Genomic DNA, 21,483 nt, shown 5'->3' with positions numbered 1-21,483 from the left:
AAGGATGCAAAAGGAGGCAGCACAGGGCTCCAGTGTGCAATCAGGGAGTGGGCAGGGTAGTCCCATTTAAGGAATGGATCAACCTCTGGAGACCCCTATCTACTACAGGCTCTGATGCTGCAGAAGCTGAACCCTGAAGCTCCAGAGAACCATGGCAGTATCTCTTGCTTCCCTGATTTCCAAAGCACTTGAGAGTAAGCCCCAGAGTGTACAATTTGGGGAGTCTAGGGGAGGAGGGGAGAACCTGCCCAGCTCACAGCTACATACAAAGTTAAGTGTGGCCATCAGATGCTCCTGGTACACAAATGACAGAAGCTACTAAAACGCAGTGACAGACACTTGACACTTGCCTACCATGTGCTCGACACCAACAAAATTGTAGAAGTCTCCAAGTTTGACTGACACCACCCACCTACCATGAAGAATCCAATTCTGGAAAACCCAGAGAAAAACTACTCCTACAAGGACATTTTTGGCCTTTCTTTCCTTTTTACTATACTTAGGATAATGTTTTAAATTTAGGAGCTATCATGCCCCCCCTTCTCATATTTATCTAACCCTTTATTATATTCATTGCTGGGCTAACTTTTAAAAACTCTCCTTCTTTCATTTATTTTAGCTATGCTTCTCCAGCACCTTCTCTAACTACTTTCCTCACCTTATTTAAACTGAAACCACTTTAATTGCACAGCACATGCCACATGATTTTTGCCACTTTCTGTTCCACAAGCAATATAGGCTTTACTTGATTTTGACTGTGTTTCTGTGCCCTGTTCAGTACTTTATTTTCTTCTCTGACTGCTACTGAGGATTGAGTAGGCTGTTTGGAGTTGGGGATTGTTAGGGAGATAGTTCAGTCAACAAAGTACTTAGTTAGCATTGAATACAAGTATGAATACAGATTGCCAGCATCCACACAAAAAGTTAGGTGCAGTGGTATATGCCAGTAATCCCAGCACTAGAGAGGCCTGAGGCTTGCTGTCTAGCTACTCTAGCCTAACCACTGAGCTCCAGGTTCAGTGAAGGTCTGTCTCAAAAAAAAAAAAAAAAAAAGTTGATAAGTCACTCAGTGCTAACCTTTGACTTCCACACTCACCCATATTTACACCACATCTGCACACATATTTACATGTATACAAATGCGTACCATACACCAGCATACATATACAAGCAAAGAGTAGGCTGCTCAGAAAACAGATACAGGGTTCAATCTGTAAACTAGGTGTGGTTGGCACCAGTCTTTACTATAATTCAGAAGATGGAGGCAGAAGGATTTGAAGTTCAAGGTCATCCTCAGCTGCCTTGCATGTTTGGGGCCACAATGAGTACATGAGACTGTACATTAAGTTTACAGGGCCAAGTAGGTTGATTCTGCCCCACCCCCACCCCGAACATTCCTCATTTGAGAGGAACCTGGAACATCTTAACTATGAAAGCAAACAATCTATCCAAGTCAAGTGGAGTCACACTGTAAAAACACTAAACCCACACAGAAGTGGAAAGGGTCTTGACTGTATATGAAATATATTATCTAAAAATCCCTGAAGGCTAAAAACATCACCTCTATAGCACTTGCTCCTGGAGTCTGTTAGGATACCAATTCACTATCCTATAGATTATTAAAGGGAAGTCATGCACTCCACCTCCCCTAGATGAATCACATTTCATAATGACAAAACAGTTACCAAAGGAGGAAAAGCAGTTCATGGAGAACAAATGATTTTACAAAATCAAAACATTCAAAATTTAGTGCTGGGCATAGTAACATAAGGTCTGTTAATTTCAGCATTCAGAAGTCTAAGGTCAGAAAACCTAACTCCAAATCAGCCTGAACTACATTAGTGAGATTGGAAACAAACAAAATCCAATGACAATGGCAATATCTCACAGAAGAAAGAATATGGTCATCAATGTCATATAAAAATGTTGACTGCATAGTTGATGGCAGCTTCATAAATGGCAAATAAATTGTCACTGAAATAGGAACTCTAGGTATTATTTTCTTCATGTGATACAATACTACCATCTGTGAGGCATGATATTTAATCAAACCTCTAGATCTGACTCCCAATTTAAAGATAAATCTAAATGTGGAGCAATAAAATGACCTCATTACTATACTAAATACAACACATTTTAAAAGGAGAGAAAATATACAACCTATATTCAAAAGCTTTCACCAAAACCTAGTATAATGTGAGATTTGTTCAGATTTTGAGTCAAATTGAATTTAAAATTCCATCTCGGATACATGGATAAAAAGGGTATTACAGAATGATAGTGATTTTATTGAATTCAATCAAGGTGTTTCAGTTCTGTCCATTTGAAATGACCTTGTCTATAAGAGACATAAACCTAATACTTTATTCATGGGATATGTTGACACTACTCTAACAAACATAGCTATTTAGGAGGTAAGGTTGGGGGGAGGAGTCACCTGAGGGCATGAGCTCAAGATGAACCTTGACTACAGTAAGGAGTTATCCTATAAATAAATAAATACATAAAGAGCTTGTGGAATGAAATACACACATACATCTATGCTGTGGTTTGAATGTGAAATGTCACCCATAGGCTCATGGGTTTGTAAACACTTGGTCTCCAGCTAGTGGCATTGTTTTAAAGGGTTATGCAATCCTCAGAAGGTTTGGAACCTTGCTGGAGGAAATCAGTCACTGGGTGCAGGTCTTGGGATTTTATAGATCAACCCACTTATTGTACCCCTCTCTGCTTCCTAACTTTGGATGAATCTGACTAATCCACCTCCTGACACTACTATTGTACCTTTCCTACCAAGAAGAAATTTATGGCCTCAAACTGTGAGCCAGAAAACTCTCCCCTCCTTTAATTACTTCCTGTTAAGGTAGTTTGTCCTGGGAATGGGAAAAGTAATACAATCTGGAATTTGTTTTTTAAATATACTAATAAAGTTTAAAGGGGAACAAAAAAGGAGAAATAAAACCACAGGACGGCAAGAGGTCACTGGCTGCTGAAGCCAGCCAGCACAGGTCAGCTGAGTGTGTAAGGTCCCACTATTGTCCTTTCTGTATTTAAATCTAATAAGAAAAAATAAGCACACACATATAACTTGGATATATTACTGATACTCACTTAAAACAGCATGTTTATTTATACTAAAAGTGTGTCCTGATGAAATAAAACATGTAAACCATTTTATGAACAATGATTGTGTTGGCTTTAGCCATAAAATAACACATTTATAACTATAGAAAAGCAGAAACTAGTACAATCAATTTCAACTTTTAAAAAAATTGACAAAACCCAAAAAAGCAAAAGAAAAAAGCATGATATAAAATGATACAGTAAAGTTGTAATTAATTTTTAATTCACATAACTTTGTATTTTAAAAAACAAAAGAAATGAGGAAGATATAAACCAAGAGATTAACAATGTATGATTAAAGTTATACTTCTTACACATTACACAGAAATGAATACTGTAGCAAGGGTACAACAGTACAACTCAGCCCACTGATGCTTCCTTCAATATCACTCAAAACCAAATGACTGACTACAGTGCTTGCCAAGTTCTCTACTCCACCATCAGTATTTATACAATGACTTAAGTATAAAGTTTAAGGTCTCTACTCAGTCTCATGACTGGGACCAACAAGTTAAGGGTTGAAACACAAAGGTAAGTACAAGATGCTACTATACAGGCACATTACTACAACTTTTAGAATAAAAAAAATTTAAATAGGGGCCAATGAGACAGCTCAGAGGAGGTGCTTGAGCAAAGGCCCGACGTCTTGCACTTGATCCTGGGATCTCACAAGGTAGAAGAATGAACTCCAGAGAGTTGTCCTCACTTCTCCACATGCACCCTGGCATGGGTGGGGGGGCCCAGTCCTGTGGGCTCATGTGTGTGCATGTGCACACACAAACATGTATGTATGTATGTATGTATGTATGTATGTATGTATGCACAAACACAAAACTAAATTTTGCAAGTTAAAAAAAAACAGTAAACAAATATTCAATTAGTAAGTAAACTTTCACAACTTTAGACCTGCCCTAAGTACTGCATGGATCCATGGGGAATTGATTTTAAAAGTCAAATTGTTCTTACTTTTAATGTCCAAATGTATTTATAAGTGAGACAGTTTACTCACTAGACTTTGACTTCTTTGAAACTAAGTAAGTTCACCAGGGGGAAATATTGTCAAAGCAGCTACAAGTTATTAAAACAAACTGCATTTTTTAGGGCTGAAATGGTATTTCTTAGTGACATTCATTTTCTATTTCTAGAGAGCTGTAAGACAGGATAGAAACTGGAGTGTCTCACTCATTTTGTTCCTTGTTGCTAGATCCTATTTTCTAATGGCTGTCAGCATCACTCGGCCATTCCGGAATGTGTATTTTGGCTTCACGTACACAAAAATAATTGGAGTTCCTCAGGGAGGCAACTCTGCTTTCATTTACCTCATACAGATTACACATGGAATTCATCTTCAATAGTGGAAATATTTACAGAGCAAAAGACTGCTATCTCAGGGAAGCCTGCTGCTATAGTTATTTTTTCAGTCTTAGTATCTCTATAATAGCTTCTTCAATGAGTATTCTTTATAGTAAATGTGTCACTCAAAGATACTGGCAGATGAAATCCAATCTCAGTACACTCCTTGTTTAATTGTATATCTATACTGGCATCCAGCACTGGCATACTAAGCAAATGCTGCCAAACTTCAATGATTATTTTAAAATTTTTATGCATATACACCTGTGCTTCTACTTTAAAGGCCAATGGTGGGGAAATGGTGATTTATTTTTGCCTGCATGTATGTCTGTGTGAGGGTGCCAGATTCCCAGGAACTGGAGTTATAGACAGTTGTGTGTTAGGAATTGATCCTAGGTCCTCTGGAAGAGCAGCCAGTGCTCTTAACCACTGAGGCATCTTTTCAGCCCAGAAGGGTGTGATCCCCCAACCCTAGAAAACAGGGTTTCTCTGTGTAGCCCTGCCTGTTCTGGAACTTGCTCTGCAGATAAGGCTGACTTCAAACTCAGAGATCCACCTGTCTTTGCCTCCCAAGTGCTCCACCTTTAAGGGTGTGTTTTTTTGTTTTTGTTTTTGTTTTATAGCTTGAGTTGTTTTTTGCTGTTAATAAAAATCAGACAGGGTTGACAAAAATCAGACACAAGATATAAGGATTTATTTGCAAAATCTGACTGGAAAGGTATCCACAAAAAAATGTATCAAATAAAATTGTACTTTAAAATGTTACAGTAATAAAAATCTAATTTACAACTTAAGTACTGATCACACATATACACATTCTAATAGTTATGACTGCTTTTATGACATATTAACTGTCAGATCCCAAAGAAACCTGGGAAAAATCTCACTCAGTACCTGTGGCTCCTTCCAGCACTTACCACTCCGCCCCCTATCCAAAACATCTCCAGGCCAGAGGCTAGGCTTCCATTTCCCCAACTTCTAACTGCTATATACTCAACCATTTTGGTATTTTGGTTATATGCCCCCTTGGCCTCTTGGTTACTCTTCTCTTCCACTCTCACCATCCCCCTTAGTTCAGTGCGGACCCTTCCAGATGCCTCTGGCTGTTCTCTCCCTCATATATACAATAAAACTCTTCTTCTCAACTATACCTTGGAAGACTCATGTCCTCATTTTCATTCACTAACTTCTACAGAGGCACTCGTATGGAAACATTTTTAGCTGGCATTCTTACTGATATAAAACAAAGCAAACAAACAAAACCTAGATTTTGGGTCATCTCATTAGGTAAGCCTGTTAGGGAAGATGTTATTTTACCCATTAATATTCTGACAAACTCCAAATCATCATTTTAGTATTTGTTTATAAGGAAACCTAAAACATGAAAGATTTGGGAGTAGAAGTGAGTCCTAGCTTTCATTTTGCATGGGGCTGTAATGGAATTTAAATAGCCCTGGAATTTTATTTGCAAAAAGCTGCAGCATGCAGTCAATCACAGTTTTGCAAGATACAGACCTTCTGCCCTCAAACAACTTCTTGCTTTTATCCTGTACTGTGTCCTCTTCCAATAAACATGAGTTGTTGTTTCTACAAACTCTTCACACCATTTCACAAGAAGAAAAGGAGAAAAGGAGACAACCACATTAGGATTATGGTCCTAAAATGCAGGCTTGGCTGATTCATGTTTCTTCCTTTGTCACTAAGGAAACACTATCAGGAAATGCTATAGTAGACAATTGGTGTTTCTGCAGGGTTCAAGACAACAAAAATTATTTCATCTAACCTAAATTGGACATATAAGAGGGAAAAGGGTTTTAATCAAAAAGTTGAAAGAAATTCCATAAAAGTTAACCATCTCGCAAATGCAGCCTGTTTAGAATACATTCTGACAGGTTCTTTTTTAAGAACTGTTTTGTAGCATGATAAATAAAAGACCCAGAGACTGGTATTGAGGTTCAAGCATCAAGCTGAAGATCAGAAAAGCAAAGCAGCCAGCTACTAGCTCTTACTTGCTCAGCTCAGACCAAAGGGGCAAATCCTCAAACTGCTCCCGACTTCACTCTCCTCAGATTCAATGTGACTAGAGAATTCTGAGACTGACTCCTGAAGACCCTCCTATCTTTTATAGCTCTCTGGTGCTGGAATTAAAGGTGTGAGCTGTTACTCTTTTAAACTTAGTCAATCTTGTGTATCCCTGGGTGGTCTTGAACTCAGGGAGAATCATCTGCCTTTGTCTCCTGAGTCCTGGGATTAAAGGTGTGTACCACTATTGCCTGCTTGAAGCTGACAAAACAATGTGCATACAGAATCCAAAGACAGAGAATAACTTGTCAGCAATTCACATGGACTGCAACTGTCCTGGTAAAAAGCAGGGCTGCCTGACTCTTTCCTAATATTTGTGCCCCGAAAACTGTATACCTGTACTTCCTTTATTAACTACCTTTTGAATAGAGGATAGATAATTTTCTTGAGATGACTGACACTCCCCATAAAAATCTTCACCCATTTACATTTGGAAACAAATCTTGTTTCAGGGAATTCAGAATCAGTGGCCCAACACTGATGACCTTCAAGACCCAGACATCCTCTTAAGAAATCTATCATGGAGAACTCATCATTTATTTGTTGAAAGGGAAAAATCTCTTATTTACCTCACCCTTTGACTTCAAAGACTGCAGATCATGTTCTGTTACCCATTCAAATGTATATTCACAATTAAGTGAAAACATACAAGAACATCGAAGACAGAGGTTTTAGGCAAACTTAAAAGTGAGCATTTAAAGGGAAAATGGCTGGAGATACCATATCCGCTCTACTCAGAGGTTTCTGACTACTCAAAGCTGATTTAGAGGTACTAGCAAGAGAATACAACTATTCAGATGCTCCACAAATGATCAGTATTTTATTGCAAAAGTCAACGTTCCGCTGAGCATACAGCTTTTTAGAGGAACTCACACAGAGCAGTAAAGGACATACACCTGGTCAGGTAGATTGGCCAATCAATCCTGGAAACAATTGAGTGCCAATGTCAGTCAGACAGAAGGGATACAATTTCTAAAATGTTTGTCTGCACTCTTTGTATAACACATTAAGTAACTACTTTTTATAAAAAAAAACAAAACAAAACAAACAAAAAAAAACAGCCAGGCAGTGGTGGCACACATCTTTAATCCCAGCAGAGTCAGGTCGTCCGTCCTCTGAGTTCAAGACCTGGTCTACAGAGCAAGTTCCAGGACAGCCAAGAAGGCTACAGAAAGAAGCCCTGGCTGAAGAAAAACGAAACAAATAAATTGGCGAGCAAGCAAGCAAGAAAACAATTTTACACCTGAGACGGACAGTATTTTTACTTTTTCATCCAAGGGAAGATTAATTTCTACAAAAACTAAAACGATCCAGTTTCCTAGAATGTCCAATCAAAACTTCGCTTTGGGGGAAAAAAGATTTGAGACAGGGTTTCTCTTGTGTAGCTTAGGAGCCAATCCTGACACTTGCTCTGGAGACCAGGCTGGCCTTGAACTCACAGAGATCCGCCTGCCTCTGCTTCCAGAGTGCTAGGATTAAAGGTGTGCGCCACCAACACCCGTCGATAACTTCTAATCTGTATTAATCAGTCAATAAACCCAAACAAAGCAAGAGTATCTTTAATGTGTAAGTAATAAGGGCAATGAAACTCAGCAGGCAATGAATCTCTAGAGAGGGGAACAGCTATTAGCTGATGACAAAGCAGGTGGCAGTTACTAGCCCTTTCTACCCTGGAATATGGCACATCAAATTATGATCCCGCCAACTCCAAAACTTTGTCACTGGGAAAGGATGCATATGCCAGTCTGACTGTCTTGTTCACCACTATGCTCCTAACTCAGTACCTACTACAGCAGAGTCCCATTAAGTGTGTATTTAATAATTTTTTTTTTTTTTTGTGGCAAGAATTGCCTAGCAATTAAAATACAAAGCGCAGGAAATGAGATGATTCCAAATAAAACCTTCATTCCAAATGATGGGTTACACACAAAAAGATAGTATTTCTAAGTTAGGGTAAAATTACTTGGAGTAAAATTTTGTTTTCATTTTAGTCTCCACATTTAGTGTATGTCAATGTGTGTGTGCATACAAGGATGCACTTGACCGCCAAGAGTTTACATATAAAATTAAAGAGGGACATTAAAAATTAATTTAATAGTAAAACAACAAGTCACTAAAGTCTGAATGGCAAACACATACTAAGTAAATATTTGTATGGGAGAGGCAAGTAAAAATAGTGTTTTGAAAATCTGCTCAAAGCTTTATGAATTCTCTCACTGGAAAAACATTTAATATAAATGTCTAATACTTAAGCCAGAAACCTGCAAATACATTTTAGTCTTTTCTCAAATAAGCTTCATTTCTACATTCTAATTGTCACTAAGTTCTTCAGAAAATCATCATCTCTGAACCAAATTACTAATCCAAATTCTTAAGACCCCTTCAAAGTGAACACAGGCTAAAAAGCCCGACTAGGAGGTGTGCTCCACGGTATGAGAAGCACCTGCTGGGAACTGGACTCCATTCCTACTAGGCACAAGAACCTCACTCACTTAGGTTTTCTCATCAATGGCATTGTGAGGACATTTTAGAACATGGAGACAGTGCAGTACATGGTACACAATGTACTTAAGACACCTAGTCATGACTATTCCTGTAGAGACATCAGCCAGACTCAAAAATTCTAAAATACCAAACTGTTCACAAAGGCACAGTAGCAAACTACAGTCTTCAAGTATTAGCATTACAATTGCAGACATTTCAAAGTTTTTAAAAACAGTGTAAATGGTACTATTAAAACATAATGGAGCCGGACGTTGGTGGTGCATGCCTTTAATCCCAGTACTCGGGAGGCAGAGGCAGGCAGAGATCTCTGTGAGTTCGAGGCCAGCCTGGTCTACAGAGAGAGTTCAGGACAACCTTCAAAGCAAGACAGAGAAACCCTACCAAAAAGAAACAAACAAACAAACAAAAAACATAATGGATACAGAAGTGATACAACATTTAAAAAGAGAACTAAAATTCCAAAATAAACTCAGAATCAAATCTCACTTTGGCTTAGTACTCTGAAAGATCTGCCCCCTAGCCATCTCTATTTCATAAAATAGGTTATAACTCAGGCCATGTAGGATTACACTCCCTTTTCAGGGGATAATATACTTCATAGTAAGTTTTTGAACAAGTAGAGAATTTGTAATTCTAATTAGCTGCATGGGGTGTGGCTCAGTGGCAGAGTACTTGCTTACCACATGAGATGACCTGAGCTCAACTTTAAGGAACACAAGTCAGTTTTGTTTGCTTTTTAAAAAGAAGTTTAAAAAACCACCCATCAACACTACTGATGTTTAGCTACTTAAAGTAAGCTAAATGAACTTGTTCTACTTTTTCGGTGGTATACATCCAGCCTCAATAACATTAAAGCATCCTCATCCTCTTTTTGAAATGGTCTTGTTCTGTAGAACACACTAGCTTTGAAGGTAGAATCCTTCTGACTGTTCTTCCTGAGTGCTAGGAATACAGAGATTGGGACTACCCCACCTGGCTAGAGCCTGCATGTTTTATGTAAGTCCCCAGATACACATTATTGTGTCTTCTGGATCCAAGTGCTGACCACCACCAGCTTTTTGCAAGAGGCTAAACATTGTCATGATAGGTTGAAGTATGAAACTAGAAAATGATATCAATTTCTGTCCTTCCTGTACTGCATAGTGCAAAGCAAACTGTCTTCTGGCCTCAGAGTCCCAAACTGTGAAACAGGTAATCTGAAGAATGAAAAACCTATCAACAGCTCTCAGTCTTCTGAAAACACATTGTTGTGAGTGTGAGCTATTGTATTCAATTCTTTAGTTTTTGTGGGAAAACTATTGTTAAACTGAGATCCTGATACACATCAGTTGTTTTGATAGAACACAACAAACCAAACCACAGCAAAGCGTCCCCCCAAAATTTCACTTTCCCTCTACTTTGAGTCTCTTTTTAAAAAGGCCAGGGATGCTGAACACAGTGGCATGCATCTTTAATCCAGCACTAGGGAGGCAGAAGCAGGAGGATCTCTGTGAGTTCAAAGCCAGCCTAGAGATAGAAAGTGAAACTCTCCTTAAAAACAAAGCAGGTGGATGTCTTAGTTCAAGGCCAGCCTGGTATACAGAGTAAGTTCCAGGACAACCAGGGACACACAGAGAAATCCAAAACCATCCAAACAAGCAAAAACAATAAAAGTCACATATACAAATGCAAGATGAATGGACCCTTTGAGCCTATACATGGGCTCCTATGTTAGTACCAAGGATACCAAAATGAAATGTATGAATTCTTTAGTAAAAAAAAAAAAAGAAAGATGTAATTAATATGAATTTCTCTTTACTCTTTCTTAAAGGTGAATTAAAATCCAGTCTGTCTATATTATACAAATTGGGAGATTCCTATCTGAATCAAAGTTCCTGGATATTCAAAAATGACAAAACCCTTAATTTTCTTTCAATACAGCCATGTACTACATAACATTTAAGTCAAGGATAATGCAAACATAATGGTGGCCCTATACATTACAATGGAGCTAAAAATTTGGGACAGGCGGTAGGAGAAATACCTCAATTAGTAAGAGCACTTGATGCTTGTGGTAGTTTGAATGTAAATGGCCCCCCTAATTTCATAGAGAATGGCACTATTAGGAGATGTGGACTTGCTGGAGTGGGCATGGCTTTGCTGGAGGAAGTGTGACACTGTTGGGAGTGACTCTGAGGTTTCCTATGCTCAGGATACCACCCAGTGTCTCATCTGACTTCTGCTGCCTGCAAGTTGTAGGACTCTCAGCTATTTACTCCAGCACAACATCTGCCTGCACACTGCCATCCTCCCCATCATGATGATAAAGGCCTGAACCTCTGAAACTGCAAATGAGCAAATCCAAATTAAAAAAAGAAATAAACAAACCTACTGCACTGACAGATGTGTAAAAACACACGCAATAATGTACAGATAATACTCAATAATGATTATAAATTACTTTTATTAGTTTACTTATTTACTATGTCATACTTTTATTGTTTGGGTATACCATTTATTAAAAAGATTACCACTATAAAACAGCATGTCATGTTGTGTGGGCAGCATTAGTACACATCTCTCAGTGTAAGCCTTGACTACATCAAAAAGCTACGTGAAATAACTAGCCTAGCTGTTTGTGCTAAGCATTCTAAGGTATTCAATATATTCACAATAATTAAATAGCCTAACTGCATTTCAGAACCTATCTCCATTATAAGCAACAAATGACATTACTTAAATTTTTTTGTTTGTTTGTTTTGTTTTTGTTTTTCGAGACAGGGTTTCTCTGTATTGCTTTGGAGGTTATACTGGAACTTGCTCTGGAGACCAGGCTGACCTCGAACTCACAGAGATCCGCCTGCCTCTGCCTCCCGTGTGCTGGGATTAAAGGAGTGAGCCACCAACCCTGGCTACTTAAATCTTTTTTGAAGCTTCTTTGAGAATCTGCTTTAGGGCATGCAGGAAAGATTAAGAACATGTACTGATCTTCCAGAGTTCCTGAGTTCCACTCCCAGTACCCACATGAAGCAGCTCACAATTGCCTGTAATCTAGAGTTTCAACTCCAGGTAGATCCAATGCCTCTGGCCTCCCTAGGTACCTGCCCATCATCCCCATAAAAATAATGCAAATAAATCTTTAAATAAAAGAATCTGCTTTTTAAATTAAAATGTTCCTTTAAAATTCTGCTACAGAAAACAAAGTTAATGTTCTCATCAATGTCAAGGCTGGTTTTACAGGCTCGCAAGTGTTCTGACTGAGCACTTCAACTAAGTGCAATAAGCCTGGGATGGGTCCACACTGGGGAAGATGCAGAAGACCATGAGTTGGAGGTCAGTCCCAGCTCCATATCTAGACACTAAAATGCAGTGAATTACAGTCCTGACTCTGCCACTAAGCAGTTAGTTGTATTTCTAACCAAGTGCAAGTTCTGTGCAACTTCAGAGCTTTAAAATCGTATGACGAGATACTTTTTTCCTGGCAATTGATAACTACTAGTTAACAAATCTCAACTGACAAAAGAGTGTAAACCAAAACTCAAAATCCCAGAAAACAATTGTACTACCTCAAAGTGGCATTACTTTTTATCTAAAACTATATGAGTACCTAGTAATTCCAGACAGGTAACAATGACATTAATATAAACAAAATACTTCATGAACCTAGACTAAAGCTTATTAAATACTGTTAATATTAAACACTTGGAACTATTCTTTACAATAAATTTACCGAATCTCACCTCCACTCACTCAAATTGAAAACTGGAAGTTAAATTATCCAGCATCCCCCCCCCATATAATTTTGGAGTGTATTACAATCTGCAAAATATCTGTATAGTGTTTTATCTTGAGTTGTAACCTCAAGTGTTTCATGAAAAACATACTATATAATCCACAATGACAAGTACTTTCAATATTCTGAACTTGAAAGACACAGAATGCTAAGAGTCTCCCTGATTTTGAGTAAAACCTAAAATACAATTATTCTGAATTGTAAAGCACTCCACAGTAACAGTTTAAATTTCCCATGTCATGGAGTTTTAAATTCTATTGTCCTGAGTGTTTCTGGTGCTTTGGGTTTTGGCAATTCTAGTTTCTACCTCTAATCTTTTTTGTTTAGGTTTAACTCACCCTAAATTAGCTAGTCCTGAAAGATATTTCCAGTAGAAGTTTAAGTTCATTATACAGAAAAGCCTAAGAACTATGAAAAAGTGCAGAACACACAACAATCATTGGAGAAACAGCTTCCTGTATTTTACCCTTTGTTCTTCCTCACGATTCTCTCCCTCCCTAAAAGTATAAAGAAGCAAATATTGCTGATTCACCAATTACTCATATGCACAGCTGTCTGGTCTGTACTCCAATTGACCTGTTAAAGAGCAACACTAATTTGTATTCTGGCAATGATAACAAAACTGAGGAAGTATGGGTATCAGCAACTAAGGTTAGCAGGTCATAAAACCAGTTAGTTTTAGCTGAGAATAAAACCAAGCACCTACATAAGCATAATTCATGTGACACACTAACAGAAAATTAAAATACCACAGATTGTGTTTTACATGTTTTTACCTCCTAAAAGCATAAAAGAAAATGTTTTCAGCTTTCTAAATTTAAAAGCAAACTTTTCCCATAAGACTTTTAAACCTAGCAAGATGGCTTCCACCAGTAGGGTCGTGCAGACAGTGAAGCCACATGCTCCATTAATAAGGTTCCCTAACAGAAGAGACAATCCTAAACTTCTCCTTAGAAGCTTTGAGATCTGCTGGGCTACCCTCTCACTCATCTATAATTTCACAGCATTCTAAAGGAAGTATATTCCCAGATTTGATGGTGCATCCAGGGCCACCAGACACTGCAGAAATCCTAAAAACATTATCTCAGAAATACAGAAGGAAACCTATATCTCAAGAAGAAATGGAATTTATCCAGTGTGGAGGTCAAGAATGATCATTGTAGCTGCTGTTTGTTTACCTTTACAATAAAGGACTTCCAAAATGTCAAGTGAAAATTGTGTATTAAACGACCTTAATAAATATACTGCAAAAAGAATGGAAAAAAAAGACTTTTAAACCTACTTTTAAAAGGTTTTGGTCACACATCACAGTTAAGTGGTTAAGGAAATGGACTTACACCCCATGCAAGTGTCCTTCAGGAAGGAGGGAATCTTTCTGATCTCTTGTAAGGAAGAAAGTACCACCACCATTCTCCAACTAGACAAAAAATGTCCCTCTTTGCAAACCCTGGTAACAAAATAACTGGGAATACTTTTACAGGTTACTGTTATTGACTAAAGCAGAGAAACACAATTCAAGTACAGGTGCTTAAAAGAGATAAATCTCAACAATGAAACATAAAGATACAACGTAATCAACAAAGAAAAGAGGGACAGAGAAACAGAGCCTCATATAGCCCAAGCCTTGAACTCCTGCTCATGTGTGTCACCACACCCAGCTTATAGAAAGGTTGTACAAGGTATTATTTTAAGATGAATGTTGAAACTGTTCACAAAGAGTAACAATCACTATAACTTTACATCAAGTTGGCCAAAGAGTTTGCATCCTGTACCATGATCAACCCACAATAAAAATAAAAAGCTTTCTGAAATGTGAAAATAATATGTTCCCATTTTCGGAGACGTTACTAAAAAAAAAAAGAATGTTAATTGGTTTGCTTTGATAAAATCTGAACTAACAATATACTTTTAAACAAGTAACAAATGCTAGCAAAGTTAAGGTGTATTTTTAAACTACTTGCTAAACCTTGGGGTATTGGTTACATACTCATTTAATTCCCGGACCCAAGAGGCAAAGACTGGTGGATCTGAGTTCAAGCCCAGCCTAGTCTACAGAGAAAGTTCCAGAACAAGCCAGAGATACAGAGAAACCCTGTATGGAAATAATAATAATAACAACAACTTTGTACAACAAAAACTAAATGTAAGCAAGTCACCCCTCATTTAGGCAGGAACTGGGCCTTTTCAACTATGACCAAGAGAAGAATAAAATAGGAATCGTACCTTGCTACTAAGTAAGATTCATGTCTGTGCACTCATTTCTGCCTCTACCATATCACTTTCCATAAAGCAGAACAAGTATTTTCTTAAATGTTTTGATTGTATTATCTTTATTTATGTATAGAATACTCATGGCAAAGGACAACTTTCTGGAATTGGTTTTCCCTTCCAATCACCTAGGATATGAGGATCAACTGAGCACAGTTTGTCAGACTTAGTGGCAGGCACCTTTAACCTGCTCAGCTACCTCACCAGCCTCAAAACAATTACTGTTAAAAGGCAATTCTGATCATGTAATTCACCACTTAAAAACTCTCCAAGTGTTTCCTGATATTCTCAGGATAAACAACAAAATCCTAAATCTTCACAGGAATATCCTAGAGTCTATAAGACCAGCTCCCACCTACTTCTTCAGGCTCTTTCACTTCATTAAGCCATTTCTACATTAATTGTCACAAGTTCTTTGTTCCTGACTATCTCAGAGTCACTTCAACATTATTTTCTTTGCTGAGAGGCTACTCTCATGTCCTGTCTTCTTTCAGCATTTCCCTCCAGGTCCACATCTCTCACCTACTGGACACTGGACTTTTATAGTGTATTAAATGGCTATGTGCCTGCCTTAACAGACGCCAGGTACAGCCAAAAGAAGACCAGATATTTGCTTATTCACCATCACAAGGCTGGGATTTATTTTTTTTTCAGAGGTACATACAACTCTAGAACATTTGCCTGGGGGGGTTGGATTTCTAACACACACACACACACACACACACACACACACAAAAAAAAAAAAGACTAAAACCAAAATATGGCACATTGTGTGTCTGATACTCTCCTGGTGTCTGAGTTCATGAATAAAACAGGCAAAATCCCCTGGATACTTGTATACTTCATGGAGTTTAGAGTACAGACACAGACCACAATTTATAATATTTATAAAATAAATAATGTACATGGCATGGTACGGTACTGTAAGACTAATGAAAAAAATACAGCAAGTAAAGGAAAGAGAGCCTAGGGCAGGCATGACATAATACATATAAAAACTGTAACTAACAAGGAAGCATGTAGCTGTCACCAGCATCTGAATACCAGGGTACATGACTTTAGATGGAGTATTACATTATAAGTACGTTAAAAATACTATAATTGCTCTGGGTTTTGTTAATATAATTTTAAAGCAAAATATAGAAACAAAGAAAAAAAGTCTACCAAAAGGAGACGTGGTTAAAGACTGAAAGACAATAAAATCTGAGGTCCCACAGTTAAATCACTGTGCCTAAACCATTTTATCCATTAAATACAGGTATGAAAAGTCAGTTAAAACTTTGTAAAAGTAACTTTAGACACTGGAAGAAACTTACTAATGTATCCTTTTCAGGTATCCACTTTTGTTAACAGACAAGCAAATACATGATCCACAATTTCTTTTACACAAATGGGAGATGTCCTAGCCCTAGGTGCATCCCTCATCAAAGCAGGCCTTGAAGTGGACAAAAAGGTTGTAAGTGTAAGAGGCAGGCCTTCCCCACAAAAAGTGTCCCTGAGTTAACTGTACTCAATAGGATGAAGGTACTCTCAGGTTGCTGCAGCAAGAGAGAAACACTCAGCCTAAATTCAGAAACCAAGGCAATGATTCCTGAAGAGCTGTCTTACCAGTATTAAATAACTAGGCAAAACTTTAAAAACATCTTGGGGAGGGGCATCCAATTTCAAGAAACTACCAAGAGCCCAGACAGCAACACTGTGGGGGAAGGGAGGCATAGAGGACAGGAAGGCTTAGAAGGTCTTAGAGAAGGGAATGAAGACACAGTGGGTTCACAGTGGGCCAGTCATGGAGCTTGGGACAGTTCTGATAAATTTCTAGAAGGATCAAGCAACTGGGATGCACCTGAAAGGCAGTATGTGGATGGAGATGACAAAAACAGCTTGGGCAAATACAGGAGTATTTTAATCAAGAACCATCCTGATTAACAAGCTTTAAGGAAACAAACTTCAAAAGGAATTTTAAGAGATAACTGAGTCTTCTATCAGTAAATATTAAGCTCCTTCTAAAAAAATGAGGCAGTATGTTTCCCATTTGTGTCAAGTATGAAATATTTTCAATACCACAATGCCTAGGCCTCAGAAACCAAGGTGATAGGGATGGGAAGGAAAAAGGATCATGAAATCAGCATCATTCCAATGCAAACCCTTCATTATTAAAATAGGGGTCACACTAGCTTTAACAAAAGTGATGCAAGAGACTTTATAAAGGCACGGGGGGGGGGGGTGCGCACAAGGAATGGAAAGGAAGGAAGCATAGCTAATAATTTTCCAGTTCCTAAGGAAGACATTTATCCATGGGAAAAATAAAGCAGCTTGTTTGTAAGGCACAACATTAAGGGGAAACATTTCCAAGTTGGAATTTATCTTCTCTTGTTTCTGTTTTCACACTTATTTATTGTTTGTGCAGATGTTAGAAGATAACTTGCAGAATTTGGTTCTCTCCTTCCATATGTGTTCTGGGGTATTACATTCAGGACAATGGGCTTGATGGCAAGAGTCCTTAGTGTCTAAGCTATCTCACAAGGCCCCTTTCTTTTCTTAAGGGAATCTAGAGGCTTACTATTCCAATTCCATGCCCTATTAAGAAAATTCATTTCTAATTAAGGTAACTGCAGAGAACAGCAGCTCCAAAGATATTAACAAGTCTAACAAATAAGAAAAAACTAACTGGCCTGGTGGGATAGGCTTGTAATCACAGGTACTGTAAGACTGAGACAGGAGGATAGGAAGCTCAAGACCTGTGGGCAACTTAGAGACTCTTGCCTTAAAATTATATATATCATGAGATGGGGATGTAGATCAGTGGAAGAGAGCTTGTCTAACATAACCAAGTACCAAGGTTCTATCCTCTGTACTGCCAAATAAATCAGAGCAAAACATTTAAAAACTTAACTGAGGTCTCAAGAATTTAACCCTCAGAAAGTAGGACTCACTGTGTACTTTTAACTCACAAAGAAAAAGCGAAAACAAACCGATTTCTTCACATGAAAAAAGAATATAAGCACATTGCAGCAGTAACCCTTTTTGACATCTGCATTTTCTTTCTCCCATTAGAAAAAAGTTGAAATGGTTCAATGACGGAAATTACAAAAGGACACTGCAATTTTTCCTGCTTCTACTAATCTGAAATTAAGGAAGGACCATCCCTTAAACCTGAGTATTTACAAGAGCACTGCATGTGTAGGAAAGTACATATAAACTCTGCCTTCAACTCTAGGGTAAGAGCAAATGGGATTTACAGCAATTAACCTATGCCACACTTTCCCAACCCCAAAGACCATCACACCTCACCAGAAGTGGAAGACCTAAATTATAATCCTAGTTCATATTTTGATGGAAGTATGAATGCCCATGACACAAAAACAACAATGACAGGAGTGTGTCAGCCATTTCTTGGTTGATAACATCAACCAAGTCTAAAAAATTTGTGAATCTTGTTGCAAATCTGAGTAGCTGCAGCTACCTAAAGGCACTGTTTATTCTAAGTACAATTAACAACCTAATGTCCAAATTTGCACTGAGCATTTTAGAATTATGCTTTAGATAACTTTGTGAAGATTTCTCCAGGAAAACAGGTAGCTAAGTGAAATATTTGTTTCCACAGAGTTCAAATGTATCTTTGTCAAATTTTGTGTATATTTAGGAAAGCCAGTAAGTTCAATTCTTTAAATCTTGTGTACTGGTTTTTTGTTTTTGTTTTGTTTTGAACAAAATGGGCAAGGCCCCAGAACATTAAATACAAAATTGCTGCTACTTAATTTCAGCTATTTTTCTACAGAATGTAGTCATATGAGTGCTAGCAAACTTGACACCCATATAATCATCTATTGTCTCTGAAACCTACTCAAATATAGTATAACCCCTTTCTCCAAATTTACACTCTGTTTCAGAACCTGTCTTCTAAAACTAACAATAAATTAAATCAAACAGCTGTAAGGCAAAATATTAAAAACAGCAATTCAGTAATAATAAAAACAGCAAAACAGCCAACAACCACATGCTTCTGTTGCATCAGCCTTATGAGGCTTTTACAGATGAGAAACTCATCCACCAAGAAGATAACTTCTAATGATTAAGAAGCCAAGCCATTTTTATTCATGTAAATAAGTCAACTGGAGTTGACTAATTAGTGCAAGTTTTAAGGAGAAATGTACAACTAAAAAATAAACCTTCAGAAAGCACTTCACTTTAGCAACTCCAACAAACCTCCTGAAGCTCTCTTGTATAGCCTGACTACAAAACTGCCTTTTGGTATAATAAGCACGAAGGAAAAGCCACAACCATTTCAACTTCTGTAACCCTGATTATACATAAGGGGAGCCAATCAGGTTCCGTGGAGGTATGGAAACTGCACACTGAAATATATCAGACCACACAAAAAAGTGAACATTATTCTTTTTTCCTTTTGTGGTCTTGCAAACGTCAATTCAAAACAAATCGCAAGTGCCTTTGAAATATTAAACTCAATTTGAAAAGGAGAGTAGCTAAATACCCTAAGAAAAAACTTGTAGTTCCTACTGCCTCTATTAAAAAAACAAAAACAAAAAAACTCCCTTGGTTAACTGTGTACTACAAACTAATTCCACTACAGCCAAAGGAAGCCCTCTTGTTTATTCAGTTACGGAAAACTTTAAAGTTTCAGTTTATGACTACGACAAAGTATTCTTCGGCCAGAAAGGTGGTCTCAAATGTTAGTAAGATTGAGGTATCATTTTCTACAGGTAATTTTCTCGCATTTGAGTAAGTTCAAATTCAAGGCCACTTTATACCAAAAAAAAGGGGGGAGGAAAACAGGATTACATTCAATGAAAGTCGCCATACGCAATGACCTCAACTCTGAAACAAACTTAATGTTCTATTATACACCGCTGAGAAGCAGGTGGTAAGAGGTTCCTGGCCTGTTCCCATGAGTCTTCACACTTGATTTTTATATTTTAACTCTTTCAAAGTCCGCCTCGCTCAAGTCTATCAAGTGGAAGGGGGGAAAGGTAGCAGCATTCCACACACACACACACACACAAACACACACACACTCGAGCAACAGGATCCTAACTTCCTGGTTCTAAAGGAATGCGATTCCCTAATGAGCCATCTTTCCCCGCAGCAGCAAGCGCGGCTGTCTGGCCGGTCTCCGGCGGGACCCAGGGGGGCGAGGCCACGGCGCCGCACTGCGGGTCCCCGGCGCTCGCCCGCTCGACCTCGGGGCGCTGGTGGCCTGCGACCCCGGCCCGTTCTCCTCGGGCTGCGTGGGCAAACCCACGAGGGCCATGGGGACACGGCCTCGGGGACGACTCAGCACACGTCTCACTTCGTTCCAGTCCTCTCCAGCCAGGGCCGTGTCAGTCAGGCCGGACCCCGGCCCGCAGGTCCTCCCAAGCCCAGCCTAACCTGGGCCTCCCGGGCCGCAGTCCGGCCTGCCCTGCCGGTCCCTCCATGACCCTGCCCCTCTCTCGGTCCTCCCCAGCGCCGGCCCCCGCCGGGCCCCGGCCCTGTGCCGTCCCTCCTCGGCCGGGCCCAGCCCTGCCCGCCACTGGCCCAGTCCCTCCGGGAAGATGGCGGCCCAGTGACAGGCTGGTGCAGGCGCGGGTCCGAGCACGGGGCGCGGAGGGAGGCCGCCCCGGCGGTGGCCGAGGTCGGCCCGCTCACCTGTCAGCCGCCCGCCCCGCCCGACCGGCCGCCCGCGGGCTCGTCGCCGCAACCCCGGTGCCCGGCGACCGCGCAAAACACGCGGGGACGGCCGAGGAGGGAGACGGCAAGAAGAGGCGGCACGGCCGGGCCGGGCCGGAGACAGCAAAGAAGAGCGGGCGCGGGCTTGGCAGCGGCGGCAGCTGATCCTTCCCCTTTCGGGCCCGAAAATGTCTCAACCTCGAGACTCCAGATCCCCAACGCTCCTTCCCGTTCGCATGAGAACACACAGATCCCACTTCCGGGGCCCTGCGGAAGTCCCACCCCCGCGCGGCCCCGCGCCCTACCCCGGCGCCCTCACCCACCCGGCCCGCCGACTGGAGTTTGGCGCCCGGGAGAGCCTCGCGTCATGGCGGTGCTGCGTGGTGATTGGCTAAGAGGACGCGAGTCCTCCCTTCTACTTCCCCCAGCCTCTCCGCAAGCACCCATCTCGCGGCATCCGTGATTGGCGCGTGCGCGCACGACGGCGACCCCGCCCCGCCCCGCCCCGCCTAGCCCCAAGCTGCTGCGCGCGCCGCACGTCCTGTCTCCCCGCCCATTCTGCAAGCCCCGCCCTGTAGCTCCCTGAGCAGTGGAGGTTGTAGCTAGTTCTGCCTAGTTAAGTGTCTGTCTCCTAAGCCAGTGCTATCCTATGGGAGCCTCCTGGGCTGATTTGAAAGCGAAAACCCCTCGCTCGGACCCGCTGTACCCAGGAC

At 40.0% G+C, this 21,483-nt stretch overlaps 1 protein-coding gene and 1 pseudogene across 2 annotated transcripts in view; one reads left to right on the top strand and one right to left on the bottom strand.

The window, feature by feature from the left end:
* The window catches only part of Larp4b (La ribonucleoprotein 4B), a 76,233-nt gene extending 55,203 nt beyond the window's left edge, over window positions 1-21,030 (bottom strand). For both annotated transcript variants that reach the window (XM_027405069.2, XM_027405070.2), the window contains exon 1: window positions 20,750-21,030. The gene's annotated coding sequence lies outside the window, so the exon portion shown is untranslated. The remainder of the gene's footprint in view (window positions 1-20,749) is intronic.
* On the top strand, window positions 12,353-14,002 carry LOC118237925 (annotated as a pseudogene).
* Window positions 21,031-21,483: the final 453 nt, after the last annotated feature.

This window comes from Cricetulus griseus, chromosome 3, assembly GCF_003668045.3.
Source record: "Cricetulus griseus strain 17A/GY chromosome 3, alternate assembly CriGri-PICRH-1.0, whole genome shotgun sequence".
Classification (NCBI taxonomy): Eukaryota; Metazoa; Chordata; class Mammalia; order Rodentia; family Cricetidae; genus Cricetulus; species Cricetulus griseus.
The sequence above is the reverse complement of the archived record's forward strand: the minus strand, read 5'-3'. Positions and strand labels throughout refer to the sequence as shown.